The 15,837-nt window shown below is 37.7% G+C and overlaps 1 non-coding gene across 1 annotated transcript; it reads left to right on the forward strand.

Moving 5' to 3' along the window:
- The first annotated feature begins 11,596 nt into the window (after positions 1-11,596).
- On the forward strand, positions 11,597-11,703 carry LOC128284690 (small nucleolar RNA R71). Its single transcript, XR_008275113.1, has one exon. It is a non-coding gene; the product is annotated as a small nucleolar RNA R71 (small nucleolar RNA).
- The last annotated feature ends 4,134 nt before the right edge of the window (positions 11,704-15,837 follow it).

Consider the following 15,837-nt stretch of genomic DNA (forward strand, 5'->3'; position numbering starts at 1 on the left):
TCGTTTGAAAGCCGGAAGTATGTGTTGTTTACACTGCTATGACTGTAGATCGGCGAAATATCGAAAAGCCAGAAATATGGCGTATGATGCCACATGGGCATGTGATCGCACGTGTGGTGAACTGAGCCCAAGGACATGGGAGTTAGACTTTAGAGGCCACCACGAGCGCTCTCGTGGTCTTAGGCTATTCTGGGCCTCGTTGAGCTAAATCGATCGTGTGGGCCCAATGGCCTTGTGGGCCCACACAGATAAATGTATGTGATGTGGTAAGTGTTGTTTGAACTGTGATGTTCACATAGATGTGGCTATTTTCGGGATAAATGGGCCACACGAGTGTGTGGGCCCACTTGGGCCAAGAAATGGATCTTCGGCCACTTACACCGTTATGTCTGTTTATGTTACTTAAGTCGCTCGAGGAAACGGTGGACCATCTGTTGGGTAGTTAAGACCCCCGATTTGTAAGATTACCAAAATACCCCCAATTTGTAAAATTATCGAAATACCCCTAATTTTTAAAATTACCGAAATACCCCTTGTAGGGTAAAATGCCTATTTTGCCCTTGTGGGTAAATGATTGACTTAGATTATGAATTTGACCAATTTGACTGTGATCATATGACTGTGTTTTAACTGACTTGACGGTGGTTGTACAATTGATATGCTTTTAATATAGGTTTAAATGATTGAGCATGGCCATTTTGCATACACGTGTGATGATTGAGCATGACATACATGACATATTGCATGGGATTGGGACATTGATATGGAGGAAGTTTTGATAGGATTGTACAAGTTGCACGAGACGACTGTGGATCCAGTATTGATCTGTTAAGGTTGTACGGGTCGCACGAGACGACTGTGGACTATTCTGTTAAGGTTACACGGGTCACACGAGACGACTATGGACCTGCCGATGGCTTTAAGCTACTTGATCCGATTATGGCTCTGTGCCATTCTAAAGATGGCTCTGTGCCATCCCGATTATGGCTCCTGCCATCTTGATCATGGTTCTGTGCTGATCATATTACCGTTATTGATGGCTATGTGCCGCTCATACTACAGCTACTGATGCGTTTTTGCCATCCTGCTTATAGCTTATAACTATCATAATTATGGCTCTTAGCCATTCTGTTACTGGCAGCCTTGCTGTGATTCTGTTACTGGCAACCTTGTTGCGTTATTATTACTGGCAGCTTTACTGCGATATTGGTGTACTAGCTAGGTGAGTTGATGTTATTCCCACATGGTGTGTTGGTTGGTACGGGTGGTGTGTTGGCTGGATTGGGATGGGTTGCATAATTGCACTGTTGCACTCCTGTTACTAACACTGTTACAGTAGTGGGCTTAGGCCCACATATATTCAACCTCTAATTTTGTAATGGGCTCTGGCCCAGAATGCTTCTGTATACTGTTTATATGACTAACTATTTTTATATTAAGAGGGTATTATACATTGAATTTTTGTAAACTCACCATGTTTTTAACTGTACAGGTAGTCTCTAGTGTTATGTGGATCGGTGCTGCGAGGGACTCGGAGATGCCCACAAGACTGCTCCTCCTACTATGTTAAATTCCTTATTCATTATTTTCATTTTGGATTTTTGGTTTGTAATAAACCCATTGGTGGGATTTACTTTTAAATGGGCTTTTGATTACTCACCCTAAACTGCTAGTCTAGGAAAATACGAGTTTTCAAACCAATTACTATTTTCAGAAACATATGTTTTAAAATTCTTTAATTTAAATTAGCTTCCACAACTAAAAAAGATTTTCAACAAAATTAATAACGTTTTAAAAGTGATTAACGTTTCAACGAACCACATTTTAAGATTAAACGAACACAAATTGAGACTTCACACAAGTTTTAAATAGTAGAAAGGGTTTTTCAATGAATTCATGGTTTCGAAGAACACTTCAATATGACACCGCCAGATTCGACCATAACGTCTAGGCCAGGTTTGGGGTGTTACATTTAGTGGTATCAGAGCCAAGTTACAAAACTCGGCTGTGGATTGGGTTTTAAAATTGCAGTTCTGAACGAATTGTTTCAAAGGATTTGAAAAGATTTGGAGTATTCAAAATGTTTCCTTATTTCTGAATGTTTTCCTGAAAGTGTGGTGTACCGAGTCTTTGGCGCCGATTCTGTAAGTCATTCTAAAACTGTTGCTTGTTTTCACTTAAATACAGTAGATAAAAATACTGTGGTTTCTTTAGATATTGGATTGTATTTAGATTTGGTATTTATTCTGGATGTTTGAATATGATGATTTGGTTATAGAAATTGTATGCATGTGTGATATCTATTTGCTTGCTTTACCGATTAGGTGTGTTGGATGTGTGTATGTGAGGGTTCAAGTTCTAGCTACAGTGTGTTAGTAATATTAGGATCAGAGTGCGCAGCGACAGCGTAGTGGTGTAGTTGTTACACGACTACCCTGTTAGTTGAAAATTTCAGGGATGAAATTTCTTTAAGGAGGGGTGAATTGTAACGCCTCGAATTTGGGCCTAGAAGGATTGGGCCTTGAGCGTGGGAACACATAAAAGTTTATGTGTGCGAGAAATATCACAAATTGCATGTTGGCTTTAGTAGCTAAATATTTGGGCATATTCGGGAGTACTGGAGAAGTCTTGGGTTCAAGCCTGGGCTTTAGCTAACTTTTTGAATTAAGTGAATAAAACCCTTGGTACTTGGAAGTAAGCCATTTATATAGTTAAGATTAAAATGTCACACAGGATGAGCTTGTAGTCCAGTAGATTGTGGCGTCATTAAGGTGGCAAGGGTGCTTGAGTTTGAGTCACTCTGTGCACAAAAGAGTATTTATTTTACTCCTTTGCTATATGGGTGGTGGAGTTTCAATAAAATACTACAAGGGTGGTTGAAATTTGAACTGGTCAAGGAATGGATTATGGAGAAAATCAAGGAGAAGATTGGGGAGGAAATCATGGAGGGAGTTTAGGAGGAAAAATAGGAGTTTGAAGTGAGGTAAGACTGTGCCAAATTTTCTTGGGAAGGACTCAGAAATTCGGTTGGGGAGGGTGCATTTCATTTTCGGCTTTTGGTGATCATTGTTTTCTTTTTTTTTTTGGTTTTTTCTTCCTTTGTAACATCTTAGCTGTATGCTTTCTTTGAGTGGCCGAATGCATTTTGACCTATTTTCATAACTCCTTCACCTATTCTTTTGAGTACTATGATCAATTCTATTCTGCTTCTTTTTCTATTCTTCACTTCGGTATTCGTTCACCCATACTTCCCCTTTCGATTAGCCCTCTAGTTGTATTCTCTTTTCTCTTGAGTTCTTGCCAGATATCTTTTTCTTCTTCCTTTTTGTCATCTCCTTCGGTTTTTGTCAAATGATTATTCTTTTTCCCCTCTCTTACTTAGACTTCGGTGTAGCAATATTTATCCATCAGATCGGTAAGTATGTTTATTTCTTTTATTTCTCTTAAGGGATATCTATTCGTTTTCTTCTTGTACGGATTATAACCAAATAATTCCTCTCCCTTATGTGTCGAATTCTCCCTCTCTTATCGTTAAGATATTGTGTACTTGGTTTGTTTCTAAAATTCTCGATGAGCAAAAGGGATTCTAGCAATAGAGTGATGACAGTGGTACCGGCTAGGACTGGACGTGTAGCCTCTACCCCAAAGTTTAAGCGACATAGGGTGTCGGTGGTTCGAGAATTTTCGCCAAGTTGTGGAAGGGGGACTGCACCAAACTTTGGATTAAGTAGGCAAATCATAGTTGACCATTCGAGTTAAGGCAAGTGGTAGTCGATCCTTCGGCTAGGGGTTTGGCTAATGATCTTTTAACTCTATTGAGAAGTGATTAACTGTCGTTATGTTTGAATAGGTTTTGACGCTCGGGAATTCTTAGTACTCAACGTGATCAGGTGTGTAACTGTATGCTATGTTTCGTGATTGGCTGAAAAGCCGAAAGTGTGTGTATTTGTATGCGGTATGTGATAATCGTTTGAAAGCCAGAAGTATGTGTTGTTTACACTACTATGCCTGTAGATCGGCGAAATGCCGAAAAGCCAAAAATATGGCGTATGATGCCATATGGGCGTACGATCACACGTGTGGTGAACCGAGCCTACGGACATGGGTGTTAGACTGTAAAGGCCGCCACGAGCACTCTCGTGGTCTTAGGCTATTTTGGGCCTCATTGGGCTAAATTGGTCGTGTGGGCCCAATGACCTCGTGGGCCCACACAGATAAGTGTATGTGATGTGGAAAATGTTGTTTGGATTATGATGTTCGCATAGTTGTGGCTATTTCTGGGCTAAATGGGCCACACGAGTGTGCGGACCCACTTGGGCCGAGTAATGGGTCTTCGGCCACTTCACTGTTATGTCTATTTAGGTTACTTAAGTCGCTCGAGGCAACGGTGATCCATCTGTTGGGTCATTAAGACCCTCGATTTGTAAGATTACTGAAATACCCCTGATTTGTAAAATTACCAAAATACGCCTGTAGGGTAAAATGACTACTTTGCCCTTATGGGTAAATGATCGACTTAGACTATGAATTTGATCGATTTAACTGTGATCGTATGATTGTGTTTTAACTAACTTGACGATGCTTGTACGACTGATATGCTTTTAATATAGGTTTAAATGATTGTTACTGAGCATGGCCATTTTGCATATACGTGTGATGATTGAGCATGACATACACGACATATTGCATGGGGTTGGGACATTGATACGGAGGAAGTTCTGATAGGATCATACGAGTTACACGAGACGACTGTGGATCTAGTATTGATCTGTTAAGGTTTCACGGGTCGCACGAAATGACTGTGGACTATTCTATTAAGGTTACACGGGTCGCGCGAGACGACTGTAGACCTAACAACAACTTTAAGCCACTTGATCCGATTATGGCTCTGTGCCATTCTGAAGATGGCTCTGTGCCATCTCGATTATGGCTCTGTGCCATCTTGATCATGGTTCTGTGTCGATCATATTAGCAGTACTGATGGCTCTTTGCCAATCATACTACAGCTACTGATGGCTTTGTGCCATCATATTTATAGCTTATAGCTATCATAATTATGGCTCTTAGCCATTCTGTTACTGGTAGCCTTGCTGTGACTCTGTTACTGGCAGCCATGTTGCGTTACGATTACGAGCAGCTTTGCTGGGATATTGGTGTGCTGGCTGGGTGGGTCGATGTTATCCCTACATGGTGTGTTGGTTGGTACGGGTGGTGTGTTGGTTGGATTGGGATGGGTTGCATAATTGCAATTTGTTGCATTCTCATTCGACATTGTTATCAGTGGGCTTAGGCCCACATATATTCGCCTCGATTACGTAATGGGCTCGCCTGCATCGCTTCAGATATTGTTTATATGACTAACTATTTTTATATTAGGAGGGATTACACACTGAATTTTCATAAACTCACCCCATTTTTAATTGTATAGGTAGTCCCCAGCGTTAGGTGGATCGGTGCTGCGAAGGACTCGAAGATGGCCACACGACTGCTCCTACTACTATGTTAAATTATTTATTCGTATTTTTTATTTTGGATTTCTGGTTTGTAATAAGACCATTGGTGGGATTTACTTTTAAATGGGCTTTTGATTACTCACGCTAAACTAGTAATCTAAGAAATGACGAGTTTTCAAACCAATTACTGTTTTCAGAAACATATGTTTTAAACTTCTTCAATTTAAATTAGCTTCCGCAACTAAAAGAGATTTTCAATGAAATTAATAACGTTTTAAAAGTGATTAACTTTTCAATGAACAACGTTTTAAGATTAAACAAACACAAACTGAGACTTTACACATGTTTTAAATAGTAAGAAGAGTTTTTCAATGAAATCATGGTTTCGAAGAACACTTCAATGTGATACCACCAGATTCGGAAGTAACGTCTAGGTCAGGTTTAGGGTGTTAGAAATATTGTCTTGTGTTGATCTTCTGGTGCTACTGTAATCTGTTTATACCCCGAGTATCCATTGAGAAAACAATAGTAGTCTCGCCCGCGAGTCTATCTAGCATCTGGTCCAAAAACAGTAAAGAAAGTGATCTTTCGTAGTCGCATTGTTTAGCTTTGGGTAGTCGATGAAAATTTTTCATCCTGTAACCAGTCTAATCGGTATCAACACGTTATTCTCATTTTCAATGATCATGATACCTCCTTTTTTTTGGCACGCACTGGACCGGACTTACCCATGAACTGTCTGAGATGGGGTAAATTATACTCGCATCTAAACACTTGATGATTTCTTTCTTTACTACATCCTTCATGGTGGGGTTCAGTCTTCGTTGTCCATCAATCGTCCCTTTTTTGCCAACTTCAAGGATAATCTTGTGCATGCATACAGATGGACTAATTCCGCGAATATCGGCTATGGTCCATCCAATAGCCTTCTTGAATTATTTCAATACAAGGATGAGTTTCTCTTCTTGCTTACTAGTTAATTCTGCTGAAACAATCACAGCCAGAGTAGAAACGTTACCTAAATAAATATATTTCAAATGTGAAGGTAGTACCTTAAGTTCTAATTTAGGTGGCTCCTCAATTGACGTTTTTGGTTTGGCATAATCCCTTTTCTCTAATTCCAAAGATTCAAAATGGGATTGCGGGTTAAATCCCTTTTGATTAGCTTCTAAAAATGCTAAGTATCCATCCTCCTCTTCATCATTCGAAGGATCTGATGTTAAAATTTGTTCCAATAGATCCTCGACGCAGTTGACCTCCTTCTCCACTATTAAATCCTCTAAATCGAACACTGTAGAACAATCATCAATTGTGTCAGGAAATTGCATAGACTTAAAAACGCTAAATGTTACCTGATCATCCTGAACACGCATAGTAAGCTCACCCTTCTACACATCAATAAGGGTCTGTGACAGCCCAAAATTGACCCTAGTCGGGAAGTGGTTTTGGGACCGCTAAACTGAGTCACCGAAATGTTGGAACGTAATATTTATTGTCTAGAATATGTGAATATGAATGTGTGAAAATTTCATGTTTGGATTTTGCTTAATTGTAGATGAATTTTTGTGATTAGGACTTATGTGAGAAAACATAGAAATGTGCTAGGCAAATGTAAGTGGCCTATTAGTGCATGTAATCAAAGGGGTGGACTTGCATGTCAAATTCCCCTTTGATATTAGCTAATGGCCGGCCATGACAAGAGTGATGGGCAAGGGAAACATGTTCCCAACATGTTAGGCTAGTGATGTATGTAGGAAACAATAAAATAGAAAGCTAGTAGTAAAGAAATAAAAAAAAAAAAAGAAGAGAATGGTGAATGTCCCCCCATTGCCGTGAGTTGAGGAAGAAGAAAGAAAAATCCTTGTTGTTCATCCATTCTCATTTTTGTTACAATTACCATGACTTGAGAAGAAGAAGGAGTGTTCATGTTTTCTTTCTTTTGCAATTGTTATAACTAGAAGAAGAAGAGGAAGCAATAATAGAGAAATACAATGGAGCAAATCAAATAGGTGATTTCCATCTTGGAGGAATTTTCGATCGATTCTTTGCAAATATTTTATATTTCTTCCTAAGCTGTTCGGTTTTAAGTGTTGCGATGCTTGAGATTGTTGTTGCATGCGACATGCATGTAAGATTTTGATAGTTTTGTTTGGTGAGTGTGGATTAATTTGCTCCTGGAAACCGTGGCTAAATGGTGAAGTAAATGGTGTGGTATGGCTGCTCAAATATGTGTTGACGTGTGCAATTGTGACTATCTTATTATGCTGCCTTAATTTGCTTTTACATGCTGTCCAATATTGTAAATTTTATGACAAATTCGGTTAAGTTTAATGCATGTCTCATTTGAAAATTCAATGCTGTCCAAAGCTGGACATTTCCATGTTGTTCGGGTGAGTCTTTCAAAGGTAACTTTGCTAAATTCTCACATTTAATTTATGGGTACATATACAAGTAATGTTCGGCTATATGGAATGTAAGTATAGGTGTGATCGGTCATGGAAATTTGATATGAAGTTTTGTTAGGTGAGTGGTGAATGGCCGAATGAATTATATACATTGTGAGGATGAAATTTGTATATAAATTGTGTATGTGTGCATTCGGACTTTAAGGGGTAATGAGATGAAGTTAAGGTGCGAATTTTAGTTCAGGTGATAGAGATAATTCGGTTGAGTTGATTCATGATGTTGTACATTAGAATAAAAAAATTTACTACTAAATGTATTTATTCTAGATCAAGACATCAAAGGGGGAAAATCAAACAAAGGCAAAGCAAAGATAATCGAGTAGCCGATTGGAAATCGTTTCATCCAATATAAGGTAAGTCATTAAGCATATATTTGGTATTGATTTAAATGATCATAATATATATGCAATTGTGTTTAATGAGTTGATGTGTAAATGGAAATGTATGTGTATGGAATGATGCCATTGTTGAATGTATAAAGGTAGTAAAATGCTTAAAGTATTGGTCTCGGCACTAAGTGTGCGGGTATAAATGGATACGGTGACGAGATTAGCACTAAGTGTGCATGCTGGAAATATATGGCACTAAGTGTGCAAGCTCGAAGGGTATGGCACTATGTGTGCGGGCTTAAATCGCATGGCACTAAGTGTGCGAAATCGAGTATTAAGCACTGTGTGTGCATTTTTATATATATATATATATATATATCTCCGATCGGACAATTATATGGAGGGTGTGTCTCCATCGAGTTGAGTATGGGCAGCGGATCGGGTAAGTACCTTGAGCTCATGACGAATAGGCAATATGTTCATGCTCGGGGTTGAGCTTGGTAAGCTTTAAATCTATGTGATGATTGAAATTGTATGGTTGTGGTGGAAATGAGTTAGTGTGTGAAAATGCCTTAAATATCTTGTTGTGTGGAATATGAAATGTGGATGTATGACTTGGTATGAGATTGAACCGAAAGGTCCGAGGAATTATGGTATAGTTTTGATATGGATGAGTACCTAGCCTCGTTTATTGTTTCATGTTGTGGTAACTTTATTAATGGATGGTTGTTGAATGCTTATGACTTCTGAGTTATAAACTCACTCGGTGTTTTCTTGTCACCCATTTTAGGTCTCTTGGACTCGTATTGTTTATGTGCTTGGAACCGTCGTTGAAGTCATCACACCGGCTGGAAATCTTTTGGTATTGTCTTCGTAGTTGAACTAGGAGAACATTTGGCATGTATAGGCTATTATGTTTTGTTGAATTGTGGGTTGTAAACTTTAAGCCATGTGAAAATGGCCTATGTGGTCGTTGAGTGGGATGCTAGAACCTATAGCCACGAGTCTTAGAAACTTTAATTTTGATAAGGTGGCCATAATTTGTGTCATGTATGATGGATGATTAGTAAGGTCAAGGAAAGATTCATGAAATTGGCATAGTCTACTGCAGTAACTGTTGCGGACAGCAGCAGTGATATGAGATTGAAAAATCACTAAAAATAGTATAAGTAGAATTAAATAGTGAATAAATTATGAAATTGAACCTTGATGAATCTATTTTCATATGGATGAAACGAAACGACCATATGAGCAGTATACTGAGAGATATTAAAGTTCTCGTGAGACAGGGCCAGAACAGTTTCTGGATCCCCTGTCTCGACTTTGAAAATTTACCATAAATTATCCAGAAGGAATTAGAAGTCGTTCTTTATATTTTCAGATTCCCATTTGAGTCTAGTTTCATTAGAAACAAACGGCATGAGCATTGAAGCTCTGTACGAGAAGATATCCAGGTCATAATGCGCGAAGGTCAGTGTAGTCGACCCCTGTAACATGGGCGACTTTAACTAATAAACTGTACCAATTGGACCAACCAAAAATTCTAGAAATAAATCCATGGATAGATATATGAGTCTAAATTCAGGGAAAATTTACGGAATCAGTTTCCGAGTTTTGAAACTCGAGATATGATTTTTAAGGCGACAGTGACGCAGTTAGCTAGCCTGCCTGGAACAGCAATCAAATATTGCAAAAAGAGTAATAAGGGAAGTAAGACCGGTAACACCACGTGGTCAAATCCGGTGACGGTCACGGGTTTGGGGTGTTACAGGGTCATTTCTATTGCTAAGAACAGTCTTTCTAAAATAATTGACAATTCTTTGTCTGCTTCAAAATCTAGGATAACAAAATCAATAGGGAAGATAAATTTATCTACACGTACCAATACATCCTCGATTTTTCCTTCTGGATGTGCTAAGGGTTGATCTGCTAATTGAAGTGTAACCGTAGTAGGTCTAACCTCACCTATCCCCAACTTTCTAAATATTTTCATATGCATCAATTTAATACTCACACCTAAGTCACATAATGCCTTACCACAATACGTTGATCCAATGTTGCAAGGTATGGTAAAACATCTAAGATCGCTCAACTTTGGGGGTAATTTGTCTTGAAGATATGCACTGCATTCCTTCGTCAAAGCTACCATCTCAAATTCTCCAAGTCTTCACTTTTTGGACAGGATATCCCTCATGAATTTGATGTAGTTCGGCATTTGCTCAAGTGCTTTAACCAACGGGATGTTGATATGAAGTTGCTTAAGTACGTTTAGGAACTTCTTGAATTGAATCTCTTGCTTCTGCTTTTGAAGTCTTTGAGGGTAGGGTGGTGGTGGTTTCTTCACTGGAACTGGTTGATTCATCTTCTTTGGCAATTTTGCATCTAACATAGTTATTATTTTATCAGAATTAGTTGGTTCTGAAATTACCTTGTCGGGTTTTGTAGATTCTGGATCTTGTGAAACTGGAATTTCAACACTCGGTTGAACTATCTCTAAATCTTGAGCGTCAGCTTACTCCTTTTCAGCTTCGATGGTGTTGAGGTCTACTGTATTTCCACTCCTCAATGTCAACGCTTTGCAATGCTCCTTCCCTGGATTCCTTGGATTCTTCGTATCACTAGGTAAAGCACCTGGAAGTCGGCTTCTGAGTTCAGTTGCAAGCTGGCCCCTTTGGTTTTCCAGGTTTTTCAATGTAGCTGCTTGGCTTCGGATTAAAGCAACATTCTTGGCCATGTATGCCTTCAACAGATTTTCTAAGCCATTGATGGTTCAGCTTGGGTTGGTTTCTGAACTTGTTGGGGAAAACTAGGTGGCTGGGTTGATCTAGGTTGGTCATAAGTGTTACTGGTACCAACCCCTTGGTTACTCCAGAAAAAATTGGGGTGATTTCGCCACGATGGGTTATAAAAATTGGATTACAGTCCTTGTCTTCCTCGATTTTGGTTCTGGTTACCTATGTAGTACATGGATTCTGGGTTTGATGGACATTCTTTGAACAAATGTCCTTCCCCATAGTAAACACAGGCTAAACTTTCAAATTGGGTTGGTGGCTGTGCTGCAAAACTGTTAGACCCATTAGTAGTAAGATTTTTTAACATTGAGGATATTGATGGTACCTGAGATGCGAGTGAAGTAAGAGCGTTTACTTCATGTATTCCAACAACTCATCTTCTTGATGCAGCTCAATTTGTTGACCATTTATAATTATTGCTGGCAATCCTCTCAATGATTTCATAAGCCTCGTTATAAGACTTAGAAAGGAGAGCACTGTTAGCAGAAGCGTCCACTACCATCCTTGTGTGAGCATTGATACCATTATAAAATGTCTCAAGTTGGATGCAATGTGGGATTCCATGATGAGGGCACTTTCGTAATAATTCTTTGTATCTTTCCCATGCCTCATACAAGGACTCATCATCCATTTGTTGGAAAGCAATGATCTCGTTCCTCAACATAGCATTCTTGGTAGGCAGGAAATACTTCATAAGGAATCTTTCTGCTAACTCTTACCATGTGGAAATTAAGTTCAGTGGCAATGAGTTCAACCAGGCTCGAGCTCTGTCCCTTAGTGAATATGGGAATAACTTCAATCATAATGCATCTTCGGGTACTCTGGCTAATTTGAAAGAATCGCTCATCTCCATAAATAGTCTTAAGTGTAGGTGAGGATCTTCGGTAGGCATTCCACTGAATTGGCCCACTGTCTGAAGCATCTGGAAGATGATTGGCTTCAGCTCGAACTGTTGTACCTTAATTTTGGGTCTCCTAATACCTGGATTAAGATCATTAAATACTGGCACGACATACTGTCGTAAAGCTCTATCCCTATAATCAGCAATATAAATAGGATTTTGAGCAAGGTTTGCTCCATTTCCTTGGATCGAATTTTCGAAGTTCATATCTTTGGTCCTTCTCTGATTTGCTTGTCTTCTTCGTTGTCAGAAAGTTCATTCAATCTCAGGTCTACAGGGAGTAGGTCAATAATTCAGTCAATACTCATAAACATCTGAAATAATCATAGAAAAATTAATTAAATTAAAAATTAAATAGGAAAAATAAACCAAAATGTAAAACTAACAAATTCACAAATAATGACTTTTTAAAACAATCCCCGGCAACGGCGCCAAAAACTTCGAATGACAGAAATGCGCAAGTGTACACAATCGTAACAAGTAATAAAGTGATAAGTAAATGTCGAGTTATCGTACCCACAGGGACTGTGAAAAGAATTATTTATGAATGCAATTTAAAACAATTTGGTGAAGAAAAAAATATTTTGTTTTAAAAAAGGTGATTAAGAAAAATAAGATTTTAAACTAAATAAGTAAATAAATAAATCTCAAATGCACGATTTCAAAATATGATTTAATCAAGATGACATAATTGTGTTGATTTAATTACATTTCTTTAACTTAGAATTATTAAACTCATGCTTATGTTGTTACTAATAAATTCACGGCAACTCCATAATTTGCTAACTTATGAACATATTCACCTACACAAATCCATTCATCTCTTAACATATCCCTATGTTAATTCAAATGATTAAACATATTTTAATAAGCAAACATGTTATGGCATATACATACTCATTAAATTGAACTAATCTCTTGCATATCCCTATGTCAATTCAACCGATTAATTAAACCTAATAAGCACATAAAAGACTATGTGAGGTAACAAGGTATTCTTACCTTGAAACAGTTTAATCACAATAATCATGCAAGTTATGCAAGGCAAGTGTATCGCCAGATACATTGATAATTCAACCTTCAGCTACCTTAGAAGAATAAACATGCACTGATTAAGTATTGCATCCATTAATTACAATTTCAATCCGTTTAAATAATTAATTCATTAGCTACTGCATAATTGTAATGCAAGAATAACTTAGGCATGATTTTAGTTAATCAAGCAGTTTACCTAGGCCTATAACAACATAAACAAAATTTTAATAATTGAAGTAGATGAAATAAACTGATTAAATTAACCATTCCAACAACATAAATATTCATAGATATGTTCATCATAACAACAACAAAAATTAAAGAGATAGGGAACAAGAATCAAATCTGGTGTTTTTCCGTGGCTTAACTAGGTTGCTCCGTTTTCATTCTTTGTTGTCCTCACCGATCAAGGTTGCTATGAACACTTAAATGTTTCTCCAAAATGGCTGAAGAATAACCCTTTCCCAAGGGGAGAAATCAGCACAAGAGCAAGGGACTTGAAATGGAAAAATGAGAGGCGAAAGTAAGAGATGAGAGAAGAGATGTGAATGAATAGAGGTGTGATTTGAATGATCAGCCAAGGGGCCCTTTTATAGCTTGATGTGGCAGCTACAAATATCAGCCAAAGAGCCACCCCTTGGCTGGCCATCTATGTGGCAAAGTTGATGGCTTCAACTTTGCTAAATATGGCTTGAGGCATATCCATAAAGCCACCAATTGTAGAGGGGATTGAATGTAACTTTGACAAGTCTTCAAGGGCTTCTTTGCAAGCTTAATTAATCATCTAATAAGATAATTTGGGTCAACATATGGATGGTTTTGGGCTGCCCAATCCTTGGTTAGTTCAGTTCAATCGGTTTGGTTCAATTAGACCACTTTATCCATAATTAATTAATAATAGTTTATTTAGCCCAAATTAAATTGGGTATAAATTAAAATTAATTATATTATGAGTTAAGATACAAAATTGGTCTGTCTTATGCTGGAAATTAATTCGCCTCGATACTTCAAATTGCTTCTCGATTTTGTGCTTCTTGCAATGTCTGCCAAGCCATTTTTCGCTCTTTGCATAAATCTGTCGAAAATAACCAAAATTCATCAAAAATAATTATAAAATTAAATAAATTTTAACATGTTCATATTTTAAGTGAACTTTAATTATTTTATAAAAATTAATTATTTTTGACAAGAATTTAACCGAATTCGCATGAATTTAAGTTAAAAAGGCTATGAAAAAGTGTGTAAATTTTTGTGTTTCCACTTACTATTGAGCTTGGAAGCTTGGAAACCCTTTCCATGGCTCCCCTCTTGACTCACACGGCCATGGGAGGGAGATGGACACTAATTTTGCTTTTATTTTGTCTTTTAGTTCGTTTTACCCCTAAATGACCAAAATCCTCTTTTTACTGATCTTTCAAATTTTACCCATCCAAGGCCATTTTTGTCCAAAATTTTAAAACTTGGCCAAGTTACTCTTTAAGGACCCTTAATTAATAATCTAATTCAATTTCATGCAAATTGCTTCTAGAACACAAGTTTTACAAATTATTCGATTTAGTCCTTAGAGTCTAATTAAGCACTTTTCACATAAAATTTCCTCATGAAATTTTCACACAAACATAGAGACATATCATAGAACTTATAATAATCATAAAATAATTATTACCATCTCGGATCTAAGGTCTCAAACCACTGTTCTGACTAGGCTCTAATTCGGGATGTTACAAATAATTCCAGCATCAAGCCATTTTATAATTTCTTTGTTAACAAATTTCTTCATCTTTTCGTTTAATCTTCTTTGTTTCTTAATCGATTGCTTGCCTTCATCTTCCAACTTGATCCTGTGCATGCAAAAATATGGACTAACGCCTCGAATATCAGCAATCCTCCAAGTAATAACTCATTTATGTTGCTTAAGAATATAGACCAATTTCTCTTCTTGAGTTACATCCAGTGTTGTGAAGACAATAACTGGGAGAGTATTGTTATCACCAAGAAAGATGTATTTAAGATAAGTAGGTAGTGGTTTCAATTCCAGAGTAGGACCTTTTTTGATAAATGGCATGAAAATTGGAGTTGTTCTGTTGGCTAAGTCGAAGGATTCAATCTGCCATCCATGCCTCAGTTCAATATTATTAGCTTCAACCATGCTGTCCCAATTATCTAAGAATTCATCATTAGATGTCATTACAAATTCCTCAAAAAGTATTGTGCTTTGGTCATTAAATTATTTCTCAATTAGATCATCTAGCACATAGATAGTATGACATTCTTATTTATCTTTGCAGTGAATAGATTCGAAAACACTAAAGATAACATGCTTATCATTAAGTCGCATGGTTAGTTCACCTTTGTGAATATCAATAAAAGTTTCTCCGGTGGCTAAAAATGGTTGTCCTAAGATTATGGGAACCTCTTTGTCTGCCTCACAGTCAAGTGTGCCTGCTGGTCAAGTGTTCAGAGTTAAGCAAGTTGTCCTAATTACGCCTCCAACGTCCAGATAGAAGATGAATTCCCTTGCACAATAGCTTCTATGCAAGTCATATGCTCCCGCATTAAAGCTTGAAGAGCTGCTAACAGGTCAAAAGGAGAAGCTTGCGGGTACTATTATTGTTGATGTTCTTAAACATGCTGATTCAGCATTGAAGAGTGTTGTGACTGTGTCTGATTTTGATATGGATGCTTCTGGCTTTGTTGTCGATGCATCTAAGTGTGCTAATTGTAGTTCTGTTGTTGTAGATTGTAATTCCCTTATCTTGAATTATAATTTCCTTGAGTCAATAAATTCCCATATCGGAATGTCGCAACATTTTGTCCAGCATTCTGAGTTTGCCATGTAACAGCCCGACTTAGGGCCTAGTC

Source organism: Gossypium arboreum, chromosome 11 (genome assembly GCF_025698485.1).
Source record: "Gossypium arboreum isolate Shixiya-1 chromosome 11, ASM2569848v2, whole genome shotgun sequence".
Lineage (NCBI taxonomy): Eukaryota > Viridiplantae > Streptophyta > Magnoliopsida > Malvales > Malvaceae > Gossypium > Gossypium arboreum.